The sequence below is a fragment of the Simochromis diagramma genome, unplaced genomic scaffold (genome assembly GCF_900408965.1).
Source record: "Simochromis diagramma unplaced genomic scaffold, fSimDia1.1 OVJJ01000343.1, whole genome shotgun sequence".
NCBI classification, from domain to species: Eukaryota; Metazoa; Chordata; class Actinopteri; order Cichliformes; family Cichlidae; genus Simochromis; species Simochromis diagramma.
Window position 1 is genome coordinate 11,941,406 of NW_024386831.1, and position 13,954 is coordinate 11,955,359.

At 39.5% G+C, this 13,954-nt stretch overlaps 1 long non-coding RNA gene across 1 annotated transcript; it reads right to left on the reverse strand.

Moving 5' to 3' along the window:
* Positions 1 to 2,430: 2,430 nt before the first annotated feature.
* Positions 2,431 to 7,166, reverse strand: LOC120731088. Its single transcript, XR_005695272.1, has 2 exons — positions 5,888 to 7,166; positions 2,431 to 3,854 (listed from the first exon to the last, which is right to left on the reverse strand). It is a non-coding gene; the product is annotated as an uncharacterized LOC120731088 (long non-coding RNA).
* Positions 7,167 to 13,954: the final 6,788 nt, after the last annotated feature.

The window sequence follows — 13,954 nt, forward strand, 5'->3', positions numbered from 1 at the left end:
TATTAATTCTTGAAGAAATCACCTGGTGATATAACAGTAGGCAATTGTGCAACTGGATGACCTGGGTTCAAACGCAAGCAAGCAGAGTAGGCAGGAGGCAGTGTTAGCCTAGAGCAGGGGTCACTAACAGGCGGACCGGGGTCCGAGTCCCGACCCAGTCGCCATCCTATATGGACCCGGACCTATAGTTAACAAAATATTAAATTATATTTAATTTTGACGGGGCGATTCAATTTTAAGCGGTAACGTTACATTGTATTAGACCAGGGAACATACAAACCAATTGTGTGCGAGTTAAGCCACCCACGTGACACTACTTAGCCAATCACATCTGCGCATTCAAGGCGATCGCAACGCTGAGTGCAGACACAGACAGACAGAGGAAAGAGACGGTGAGAGGCGAATGACAAGCGAGACGATTAACGATACAGTGAGACAAGACGTGAGTGGGAGTCACAAGAAGTAAAACAACTATGGCGCTTTCAAAAAAGAGAAAAGTAGACACCGAAAATAGAACTTTCAAGACTGAATGGACCGCATATATGTTCATTCTTCTGGCCGCAAGCAGCAAACCAGTGTGTCTCATATGTTCAGAAACCGTGGCACTGATTAAAAGTGGCAATGTCAAACGCCACTATGAGACAAAGCACAAAGCTTTTGAACAATCATACCCACCCAAGTCTGAACTTAGGTCCCAGAAAATTAGCAGTCTCAGAGCCCAATATGATCAATCCACAAGGATCTTAACCAGTTCTTTCACTGCCCAACAATGTGCTCATGAATGTTCCCTCAGAGTTGCTTGGATTTTAGGTCAACACAAAAAGCCCTTTGCAGATGCAGGTGTTGTCAAAGAGTGCATGAGTGCAGTAGCAGAAACATTACTTGAGGGTAAACAAAAAGAAGAGCTTTGTGACAAAATAAAGCAAATACCTATGTCAGCATCAACAGCCACAAAGAGAAGTGAAATATTAGCTCAGGATGTGCTATCCCAGCTGGAAGAAGCTATTCATAAGACACCATGTGTAGGCTTGGCTGTAGATGAGTCCACTGTTGTGTCTGACAATGCTCAGCTGTTAGTTTATGTAAGGTTCTTCAACAATGATAAGAAAGAGTTCTGTGAAGACCTGCTAGGTGTAACTTCTCTTCACAGCACTACAAGAGGAGAGGATATTTACCTGGCCATTAAGGAAATGTTAACAAAGCGAGGAATAGAGCCAAACCAAGTGGTTTCAATAACCACAGATGGAGCCCCTGCTATGATGGGGAGAGAGAAAGGAGCTGTAGCAAGAATGAAAGAGGACAATCCCGAGCTAATCTCTTACCATTGCATTATTCATCAGTCAGTGTTATGCTCCACCCTGTCAGATGAGTATGCTGAGGTGATGAAAACAATGATGAAAATGATAAATTTTCTCAGGGCATCTTCTTCTTGTCAGCATCGCATGCTCAGAGAATTTCTCAGAGAAGTTGATGCACACGCTGATGATCTTCTGCTTCACAACAATGTGAGATGGCTTAGCAAAGGCAGGGCATTGGAGCGATTTTGGTCCATCAGAAGTGAAGTAGCAGCTTTCTTGGAAGAGCTGGAAAGTCAAAAAGCAACAAACTTTTCTCTCTTTTTAAATGATGGGAAAAACATGGATATTGTGGCCTTTTTGGTTGATATCACTTCACACCTGAATGAACTGAATTTGAAGCTGCAGGGCAAGGACAATTCAATTTGTGAACTGATGACAGCTGTCCGCTGCTTTCAGAGGAAACTTGAAGTGTTCAAAGAAGACCTGCAAGGAGACTATGCACACTTGCACACCCATTAGCCATCACTGATGTCAGAGGGTTCTCAAAGGAAGTCACACAGCACTTCAAGTGGGCAAATGCTGGGCCTCTTCAAATGCAACTAATTGATCTCCAAGCAGATGTGGCCCTGAAAGAGCAGTTTGGAAGAACTGAACCTGCCACTTTCTGGTTCCAAATGGTCTCTGAGACAGCTTTCCCAAATCTGAGGAAAGTAGCCCTGTACATCTTGACCATGTTTGGTTCCACATACAGCTGTGAGGCAGCTTTCTCCACAATGAACATAATAAAAACTAAATATCGTTCCAGGCTCACCAATGAGCACCTACACATGTGTATGAGAATGGCCCTGACACCATTCCAGCCCAGATTTAAAATCCTAGTAGAGCAAACTAAAGCTCCATTCTCTCACTGAACAACAGAAAGTGGGGAAGTGGAATATAAGGGGGTGAAAGAAAGAGAAACTGTAAAATTGTTAAAATGTTTTGATGTTATCTGTTGAAAATGTATTGAGACTGTTAAGTCGAGATGTGAAATGTAAAGAAAAAGGGAAACTTTTTTTTCTGAAATTAAGCACTTTGTTTTAAGATGCACAATTTAGCCATTTTATTTATTTTCTCTAATTCATTTTAAACAGCAGCCCTATATCTAATGTAGGCCTACTGTGTGTTTCAGTGTTAACAATAAATTTTGTTGAAATGTTTTTAACTTGTATTTTCATTGATTTGACAGTCTATTGTTCATTCGTTCAGATATAAATTAAAAAAACAAAAGGTTGCTTCTCTATCACAATTATAACGTAAGTTAGACATTATGATGTCCCGGACCTCTGCTTGAGAAGATTTTCTCCAACTGGACCTCCTCAAATTTTAGTTTAATACCCCTGGCCTAGAGATTAAAAATAGAAACTTGTTCAAAGGTCGTCTTGGGGTGACTGAGAAAACGTGGGCTGAGTGAGTGCTTGACTAAGTCAACCTCGGGCAAGTGCTCCGGTTGCATTAATGTCACCTTTACCTTCAGTAGTCAGCATTAGACAACATTTGGTAGTACTAGGAAGTATAAAGTATATTTTGTACTTTTCTGTTTGTTTGTTTGTTTGCTTGATAGCTTTCCTGACTGGCAAAGTTTTGGCAAAGTCTCTAACTATTTCATACTCTCTGTCCTCTGGAGTGTAAACAACAATGAGAAATTATAAGTTTTGAATGCATCCTTTAGGGTCTACACACCCTGCAGTTGTCTTATTTGACAGTTCTTCTTTAGAGATTTTACTGATGTAATCACTAAACTGCATTTAAGATTTCTGGTCTTATTTCTCTCTAAAACAATATTTTACTGAATTTTTCCACATGTAAAAAACAACAAACATACCCTTCTGGCAAATTTCAGAGTTCAAGCAAGCTCCTGCCTGAACATATTAACACTCCACTGTATCTAAATCTTTTCTCTTCTGCTGAATGTTCTGCCATCTGCCTCTGCCTCTCTCTTTGGACTGTATGCTTCTTTTCTGAGAAATGATAGGAGACCATTCATCACCTGTTCTAATTAAACATGCCCTCCTAGGGAAGCAGCGGCAGCCGCAGGGGAAAAGAGACAAGAGAAGGAGATAGATTGCCATTGGAAAGATGAAAAAAGACAGAGAGAGAGAGAGAGGGAAGAATGACACTGGCAAAGCAGAGAGAGTCACTGTGATAGAGAGCACAGGGAGGATGTGAAAAAGATGTGGTGGCTATAAGTCAGGTCTCCCTGCCAGATGGGCTGAGCCCCCTACCTGGGTAATAAGAAGAGTGACTCCCTCGTCAGGACGCCTGACAGCCCTGTCTTAGTCCATTTCTTTAACAACATGCGGTCCTTTTTCCATTCCACTGGAGACTGATGGAAGTTGTGCGTCACAGCAACTGCAGCTTCAGGCTGGTAGGACTGCACAACAGGGCTGAGATTGATTCCAGTAGTACTTCTTGATTCCTGACCCCTTTTCCTCACTGACAGATCAGTTAGATTATCCTGACAATGATGGTGCTTGATCCCCCTTAATGTGAATTTATACCTGTGGCACTCCGTTTCTGTGCAAGGTAAAGTAAAGAAAAAAATGACATTATTTGTCAAGTTACAGGACACCTGAAGTTCAGCAACTGTCTTCAAACAGGATTCCTATGAAATGGACTGTACAGCATTAGGTTGCAAGTGTGAATATTTGAAAATGTCACAGCATAGTAATAAAAATAGTGAAGTTTAGTAACAAAGACTGTTGTTTGTGATCACCTTATATCACCTAAAATCCATCAAAGCATTCTTCATAAGTTACTATGGTATTTTAATGGTAAATATTATGTGTCACTCTGTTTTAGTTTGATGTTTATCATTACTGCATGAACTCCCACATTTCATACATTGACCACAATGTTGTGTTACAGGAAACGACAGCTGAAAGTGGAAACAGTTAGGCCTTTTCCCTAGATACAGCATTAAGTCTGCATTCTGTGGCTTTACTCAGTTAATTTGGTTTGAATGCACGACAAGGACTATTAAATATGTCAAGCTGACCGACCTTTATTCAATGGCACAAATATTAAATATATCACTCTTTCCTGCAATGTATTACACAAACTGACTGGGGGAGCGGGAGGTGAGAAAATATAAATCTACAACAATATGAAAACTGAAACAGCCAACAACCTAAAATGAACAGCTCTGTGGTTTCTTGTTTCAGAGGACTAAACTATGACTCAAACAATGGCATTCCAGCTTAAAACACACAGTTAAGTCTTCAACCCTTCAAAATGACATGTTAAAATGACATAAAATCCACATTAGAAACTGGTTTCTTGAACATGACAGTGGGTTTACTGTACTCCAATGGCCTCAGCATCATAATATTTCAATGTCAAGAGACCATTTTTAAGGAAGGGAAACCAGGAGAAAGGTACTGTGTATGCCAAATTGCAAAAAAACTGCACTAAAAGTCAGTGCCAAAGGGGTTTTGGAGTAATGAATCCAAATGTGAAATATTTGCTATTTACACTATGTATCGAGGAGGTTGGGAGAGCAGCCCAGCAGTGGCTCTGAGTGCAGAAAAATACCATCAGATTTCAATGCACCATGCAATGCCATCTGAAAAAGCACCTGATTGGCAACAGTTTAATTTTTCAGCATGACAATGCACACTGCCAATGCAGTAAAAGCATACCTGGATAGAAGAACACACAATGGCTTCCCCAGAGCCCAGACTTCAACATTTTTGAAGCAACACAAAATCATCTTGACAGATAAGAGAACATAAAGGCAGCCAACATCCAAAAAAAAAAAAAGCTTTGGAAGATGAATGCCCTTCAAGAAGCCTGAAGAACGATTATTGAAGGCTATTTAAAGAAATTACAAGAAAGCTTGCCTAGAGTTATTCCGTCTGTGATAGAAAATACAGTAAAATTGGTCATACTGACTACTGACTTTCTATATGACAAGCAGGTTAATGCAGATTACTATAGAATTATTAGATTTTTCATGTACTGCCTGATGTTGTTTGCAGTGATGACACGGATAGAATTTCTTAGTAAGATTTAGATATATAAGGAACACTGATATTTTCATTTGACTCGATACAGGCTACTAATTTGGTTCAGACATTTTAATTTGTAATTACCATTCCCTCCATTAACAATTCGGCTCCCAGTATCCCCAAATCAAAGAATCCGTTTATTTAGCAGCTTAATTTATGACCATATACTTGGAAACATAATGACATTTATGTCACTCAGATCTATACTCTGTCATTAGCGTTCATAACTTGGAGTGATTTGCAGTTTTGAAATCTTAGTGGAAATTGTCTGCAAAACTGAGCACACACAGCACAGTACACAGCTGTTCGTGGAAGACAAGAATACATTTTACCAGCTACATATCAGCACTTAGTCTTAACTAAACATACTGACATTCTTAAAAATTGATAAATTGTTACTTATAAATCATTTCAAGAACAATTTATATTTTGTCAACCTGTTGGCATGGCAAGCACTATGTATCTAAAAATGTCTAATATTCATACTGTGGTGTTTTGGCTTGTTGGGCTTTGGAGCCTGTTTTTCTTTGCTGCTCTAACCTTTTTGCCTGTGAGTCTCAAGTGAGGTTGCTGGGCTGGTTCCTGTCCCTGAGTCACCCCCAGAGGCTCCCGCTGGTCCCATCCATCCTACACCTGCTTCACATTTGGTAATCAAGTGCTGTGTATATCAAAGCTGGAGGTTCTCTGCCAGATTGTCTTCACCATTATGGTCCGTGCTCCAAGCTTTCTCTGAAACCTTCACCCTGAACAAACAAAACAAACAAAAGAAAAACTCACATGCTGCCTGTGTGCCTCCACAAATCTCAAAGCTTGCCTTCTTTATCACCGATTCTCTGTAACCTGTCAAAAGAAGCTGCCCATTCTATTTCTGTTGCTTTCACTAGCAGGTCCGCTCTTATACAACACATAGCTACCATGTGTAACCCTTTTTTCTGTAGAACTTCCCCACCTCCAACCCACTGGTTAATCGTAATTCACTTTGTGTCAGTAAACTTCTTAAATTTGCTGTCACTCAAGATCAAGTTTAAGTTGACAGTTTAAGACTTTATGTAAAGGGTAATGTAAAGTCATCCATTCCCCCCTTATTATTGAGTCAAAGCACATCATGAAACTGGTTTATTACAGTTTTATTTCAACAGCTGCACTGAGGGAGAAAACCAAAGACTGCCACTGAAAATAGACACCGTCTCCACCCCCTCCCTCTGAATTGATATTAAAAATAGTCCACAGTATTAGAAAAAGAGGGGACAAAAGCTGACAAACTGTGGCTGAATTGCTGATTGCAGCAGACATAATAATAAAAGCTCAGTGCTCAGAGTTTGAATCAAGTGTGTGAAAAAGAAGGGACCCGAAGCAAAGTGGACATGCTTGTTATAATTTCCGACCAACATTGACTCTTCAGGCTTGTAGTTTCTAGATTGATTCATTGCAATCTAAAATGTTCTTTTTGTGTAGAGTTTAGCATGCATCAGAATGACTAATTTCAGTGAGTGACCTTTTGAATAGACACATTTATTCATCACCGGGCCATAGTGTTAATTGTCTTCTGTTCTGACTTAGAGACGCCTCCTCAATATAACAAATAGACAGTCTGCTCCTGTGGGGGAGTTGTGAGGCAGAGTGTGAAATTAATACTCCTGCCTTTGCAGTGCAATAAATAAAGTCTTTAGTTTATCAAGGGAGAGCACCCTCCTACTTGCATACCATTACAGGTACCGACATGGTTAAAAAGGCCATGTTTATTATTTCACACTTAACTGGAAATGTGAAAATGATTCACCACAATTTCACTCTATCATCTGAAAAGAACGAAATTATAGAAAAGGCCAATATTGTTGGCATGCTTAGCATGTCAAAGCAACACACAATCAACTGCAGGAAATACAACTACAGATTTAGTAAGAAAAAGCATAGCGTATGAGTACAGATGATACAGATGATCTATACAGCCCAAATTCCAAAGAAGATTGGATTCTACTATTTCATGAAAAAAAAAAATTTTAGCTCATTTTGAATTTGGTGACTGTAACACTTCCCAAAAAGTTGAGATCTTGTTTACAACAGTGTAGGATCCCCTCTTTTTCTGTTTTCATTCACATTTTCAAGAGCATCCCAATAGTCTTGTAATTTCGGTTGTAGTAAAAAAGTGGTTACTAGGAATATTTATTTAAGGCAAACATTACGAAGTAGTTTTGTTTTTAAATGTTACTGTTAACTGTTTTATATAAATGTAATGAGAATATGTGCAACAGTAACATCATCATTTTCCTAGAAGAATCTGCTGACTGAAAAATCAAATAGAGTTATGTAAGGACGGGCCAAGAGGTTTCCTTAATTGGTATTATTTCTTAATTTATCTATGTGGATACTTAGTTATCTTTAAAGGCTAGGGCACTGACAATTTTCCAAATGTCAGTTCCACCAACTATTGTCCCATCTGACTCACACATTTGTTTCCTTGGGGGATAAGCTCCAGTTGCTCACACATGATACTTCCATCACAGGCAGCTGCACAAGTGTCAAGGGACACAGTAGTGATAAAGATACAGCAATGTAAAATTAATGCAGGGCAGCAAAGGAGTGCTGGCAGGAATAAAGATGTTAGTGTTGCAACCCAGTGAGAAGGTGTGTACAATAAGTCACCTTTATAAGAAGAAATGACAGAAGGATGTAAAAATCTGATGACATAATGTAATTCTTACAGCCTTTAATTCCCCACATTGGGAGTCAAGCAAAAAAACAGCAGTCATTTAATAATGAAGAAAATACCCTTTTCACTGCAAACATTTTATAGTAGAACAAGCACAGATAACTGATAACAAATGGCTGCATAACGTATACGTGACCACTATACCAGCTATTGTCATTGCTCCGTGACTGACATGGCCTATGGGATCCATAATGGAATTCAGCCCTTTTTTTGAGCTTAATAATTACATATGTGCTTTTCCTGAAATGGCAAATCAAAATGCTCTCTGTGAAAAAAAGATAAATTAGTTTTAAGTTTTAATGCAGCATTTTCTGAGAGAGTCTTGGGAGAATCTCAGAGTGAGAACATCTTGTTTACCTGTTATGACATATTTGACGTTGATATACTACCTTGAAACATGGTAATACAACATATTGTTCTTCTTATCTTTTTCACTAATGCTCAGGCTTTTGGATATCTATAAATAAAACTTTCAATTTATCTGGTCAATTTAAATTCGTTTAGTAGGTTCTTCCATTCAGATATGAAAAGGCTCAATCTTTCAAAATAAATAATGTCTTTAACTAATGAATTTATGATTCAATTGATTAAACATGACAAGACCTATAATTTAAAAAAAAAATTTCAAGTAAAAAAAAAGAAAAATCTATTTTGGAATATTGTATTTTGGTTTAGGTATATGTCAGTCTGGTGTATATCTCCTGTATGGGATTTTTGTTTTGCATCAAAGCAAGTGTCTTTATTCTCTCAAAACAGTGGAAACATTAGGCCCAAATCAAAAATCTGATATTATTTATTTATCAGATTTATTTATTTATTTTTTAAAAATGCGCTGGCCAGCTCAGCGATGCCTAAACACCTAAAAGACCACACAGCATAACTAACATGCATGATAACGTCTAACCAAATCAAGAACACTCTCATGGAGATAGTGTTCTCGTTGTCAAAGTCTACAATTAAGAAATACCTTTATGAACATAAATGCAAAAGTCTTGATGCAATCATCCAGGTAAGGAAGTCCCAAAAACTTGATTTTGTTCATCTGGACGTAGTATTTTCAGTAGAAGAAACGTTTTGTCACTTGGATGAGTCTGGCTAGAGAAGTCACATGAATGAGTGACAAAACAGAATTAATTTTTGGGGATAAATGCAAAGCTTTTACAACAAGGTGCAAACCTATGGTTACACTAAAACACAGGAAGACCAGATTAGACTTTGCCAGGAAACATGTAATACAGCCTGTATAGTTATAAAAAATAAAATAAAATAAAAACTTTGGACAGATGAAACAAAGATCAAGAAGTACCAGAATGATAGGTATGGAGAAAGAGAAAGGTATGGAGAAGGAGCGAATCAACTCGTGATTTTAAGCATATTACATTATCTGTCAAATGTGGTGGAGCCAATGTTTTAGGGAACAGGCATACATGGCTGTCAGTGGAACTGAGCCATCTGTGTTTAATGATGTTGTGATTGCTGATGGAATTAGCAGGATGTAAAACGAAAGAAACAGCACCGATGACCCATAGCATTACCCCAAAAGCAGTTCATACCAGTTTTTCAACATGGGATATTCTTAAACACCCAATTAAGTCACCTGATCTCAACCTATTAGAGCATGCTTCTCAGTTATTGAAGAGAAAACTGACACCATGCACTAAAGGCCTCGTAGAGCATGTATGGGTTCTAGATTTCAGGCAGACAATGACTGCAAACGATTTTCATCCAAGTACTAAAACCATAGCTTGTATTTAAAAAAATATGCTTGTCCCATTACTTCTGAATATCTGTAAATGAAATAGTGTACATAACAATAATAATTCACAACCATCAATTCATTCGCTTATCCTTTTTCAGGGTCGCAGGGGGCGCTGGAGCCTATCCCAGCTGTCATAGGGCGAGAGGCGGGGTACACCCTGGACATGTTGCCAGTCTGGTCGGGCTAACACACAGAGACAGACAACCATTCGCACTCACATTCACACCTATGGGCAATTTAGACTAATCAATTAACCTATCCCCACAAACTGCATGTCTTTGGACGGTGGGAGGAAGCCAGAGTGCCCGGAGGGAACCCACGCAAACACAGGGAGAACATGCAAACTCCACATAGAAAGACCCCGGCCTGATGGTGGAACTGAACTCAGGCCCTCCTTGCTGTGTGGCAACAGTGCTAACCACCGTGCCACCGTGCTGCCTTAATTCATAACCAGTTAATGCAAAATCAAAACTCCTTTAATATCGCATCTGCACTTGATGAGATATTTATGTTTGATTTAAAATCCACTGTGATAGTGTACATAGGTGTTTCTTTGTCCAACACATTATGGACTGAATTGTATTCCTGAGAGTGTCTGTATAATCCTTTTCATTAATTTAACAGAACAAGCAGGATTGAATGTGCGCGTGAATGGAATAAAAGTACATCCCTAGACAGAAATCCACCGGTAAAAGCATAATCACTGAATGGTTGGTAAAAATAAATTCAACAAATTGCTGGTTGTTGGTGGTGTTTAAGTTTGTAACTCCACATGATGGAACAGGAATTGCTCCCTGATATCCCAGTATCATTTTCTGACATATCCTGGCATGCCAAACAGAACCAAAAAGTGAAGCAATAGGCTGACCTTGGAGTACCATTTGTTGATTTAGTGAGATACACTCTGAAGCAGCTGTCAATACAGTGCCTCTAAACGATTGATTTAATGTCTGTTCATAAATCATCATAAATGTCAATGATGGATTTACTTTATGGACACTCTTAATTTTTCCTCTAAATGAATCCTGTGTTTATGTTGTTTGCATTTGTATTGTCTAGAATGATCTCTGGTTAAGATTTATGCTCTCTGTTACACATAAAAGTGTGGAAGCTTTAGCCTTGTATCTCTTGGTATACTGGATAGCTAGATTTTGATCTTATCTCTGATATCCACTCTGTCACTGTTCAGTGCTTTCATGCTTACCATCCAAGAGAACATTTTATTCTCATGGTGCAAACAGTAGTTCATCCTCAAGACAAAGGTATGTAAATATTCATCCAATAATGTTTCTTCATTAGCGGTCTGTTGACTGTCTCCTAGAGTGTGAGAATTTCAGAACTGTAGTCTATTCCACCTTCCTGTCCTATCAGTTATTTCAACTTGGTCTCCTGGCCATAACGAGCTTCCATATTCACCATCCACCCTTTGAAATGCAGACTACCTATTCCACAACTTGCTTTACATTCCTGCTTCACATATAACATTTTCAGGATCCGGTATATGCTGTCAAAGCAAGGAACATACTGTGCATTGTGAAATAGATTTCCCAACACCAACTGTGTAAGAAGGGATTGAAACCAGTGAAATATCTCCAGGTTGCAATTAAGTCATGACAAGCAAATCACACATGCTATCATTCCCTGTGGAGTAGTGGTGAAAACATCTGTGATTAAATCCTTTCACAGTTTTGATTTGGTTTTAATTTCACGTTCACAATGCACACAAAATCAGGTGTCTGTGTATTTGGCAGCCCCAATATTACACCAGCCCTTATTTTGGGTGCGTACTAAGGGGAAAAAAACTATTCAAAGATAGTTAGACTTTGGCTCGTAATACACAGTTTATATATTTTTTTTATCTTATTTTGACCAAATTAACACTGACTAATTTCCTTTCATGATCTTTTTATTATTTAAAATGTCATTAGTCTCCTAAATCCCAGTCTAATTAAGGCTTAAGAAAATGTAATGAAATCCAATTTGACAATGTCGCACTGGTTTCCCACACCATGTCTAATGATCCATTGCCTGTCCAATACAGAAGGAGAGGAGCTGGAGGGAGAGAATGAGAGAGAAGGCCTCATCGCATCAGCATATCTTTAGTCCTCTGTCGGCAGTGTGCCTGCCTGGGTTATTAAATGAATCTCTTATAATCAGACAAAACTATTTTACACAGGCACAGCAGTGACATAAGCCCAGCTGTATCCCTGTCTGATGCTGACATATTTGATGCGTTGCCTTCATTGCCATGGAAAAAAAACATCCCTAAACACATTATCTGTAAATTAACAACTATACTATGCAATATTTCATTTTATGTAGGCATTACCTTTTAATGTGTTTTAATTCCAGAAGTCATAAATTACTCTTAAAGAGAATTTTTAAGTGAAATCTAAAACAATTAAACCTTTAGATTATTCAAAAGTGTTAATCATGCCAGAATTATCAAATTTGCTCTTCTTCATTTATACACCAGCCAGACTTTTGTGGTACCTTGTTGTTAAATCTAGGTTAAAAAAAGAGGTGTGATGATAAGTAAGGAGCAGTATGGCTTCATGAGAAAGAGCACCAAAGAATGCTTACCGGGAGATTGTTGATGGAAAAGCATAGAGAAGATCAGAAGGAGTTGTGCTGTGTCTCTGTGGATCTAGTGAAAACGTATGATAGGATGCCAAGAGAGAAACTGTAAGAGGAAGTTAAGAGTGGCACAGAACTATGTGATGATGGTTGCAGACGTGTATGAGGACAACGAGACAGTGATGAGGTGTGCAGTAGGAGTGAAAGACGGCTTGAAGGTAGGGGTGGGATTACATCAGTAATTGGCTCTGAGCACCTTCTTGTGGCAGTGGTGATGGACAGGTTGACTGATGAGGTCAGGCAGGATTCTCCATGGACTACGATGCTTGCAGATGACATTCTGATCTGTAGTGAAAGTAGGGAGCAGGTGGAAGAGAGCCTGAAGAGGTGGAGGTATGCTCTGGAGAGAAGAGGAATGAGCCAGTTGACATAGGACAGAATACATGTGTGAATAAGAGGCAGACATACAGGAAGGTGAATGTGGAGGGAGTGGAATAGTGAGGGTTAAGGAAACGGCTAAAAGAAGAAGAAAGAGCTCCACTCGTACATTCAGCACGTTATCACTACAGAAGCCATCAAACATTGTGCAAATGGCGGTGGAATGTTTTCTTGAAAAGCCTCAAATAAGAATGCACTTTAAAAAAAAAAAAATCATACCACTATGGGGGTATCACTGATAAATTTTGATAGTGTGGTAATTGATGCACCTCCAAAAATGTGTTTGAAAAAGCATTGGGCTGTTAAGAAAAATGAAAATGCATCCTAAGACATCATGAAGACCCTGGAAAGGCTCATCCTGGACCAGCTGCGACCCATAGTAAGACCACACCTGGATCCCCTTCAGTTCGCTTATCAGCCTCGTCTTGGAACTGAGGACGCCATCATCTACCTGCTCAATCGTGTCTACACCCATCTGGACCAGCCGGCGAGCACTGTGAGGGTCATGTTTTTTGACTTTTCTAGTGCTTTCAATACCATCAGGCCGACCCTCCTGGGTGATAAGTTAGCAGCGATGCAGGTGGATGCTTCTCTGGTGTCCTGGATTGTTGATTACCTGACAGGAAGACCACAATATGTACGTCTCCCACAGTGTGTGTCTGACAAGGTGATCAGCAACACAGGGGCACCACAGGGGACTGTCCTCTCCCCCTTCCTCTTCACACTCTACACCACAGACTTCTGCCACTGCACAGAGACCTGCCATCTTCAGAAGTTTTCTGATGACTCTGTGGTGGTTGGATGCATCAGCAGGGTTGATGAGACAGAGTACCGGGCTGTGGTCGACTCCTTTGTCACGTGGTGTGAGCAGAATCATCTGCAGCTCAACGTGGCAAAGACCAAGGAACTGATCGTGGACTTCAGGAAGACCAGGAAACACTTGACCCCTGTTTCAATCCAGGGGGTCAGTGTTGACATTGTGGAGGACTATAAATACCTTGGAGTACACATTGACAATAAACTGGACTGGGCTAAAAACACCACAGCACTCTACAGGAAGGGCCAGAGTCGTCTCTATTTTTTGAGGCAACTGAGGTCCTTCAACATCTGCCAGAAAATGCTG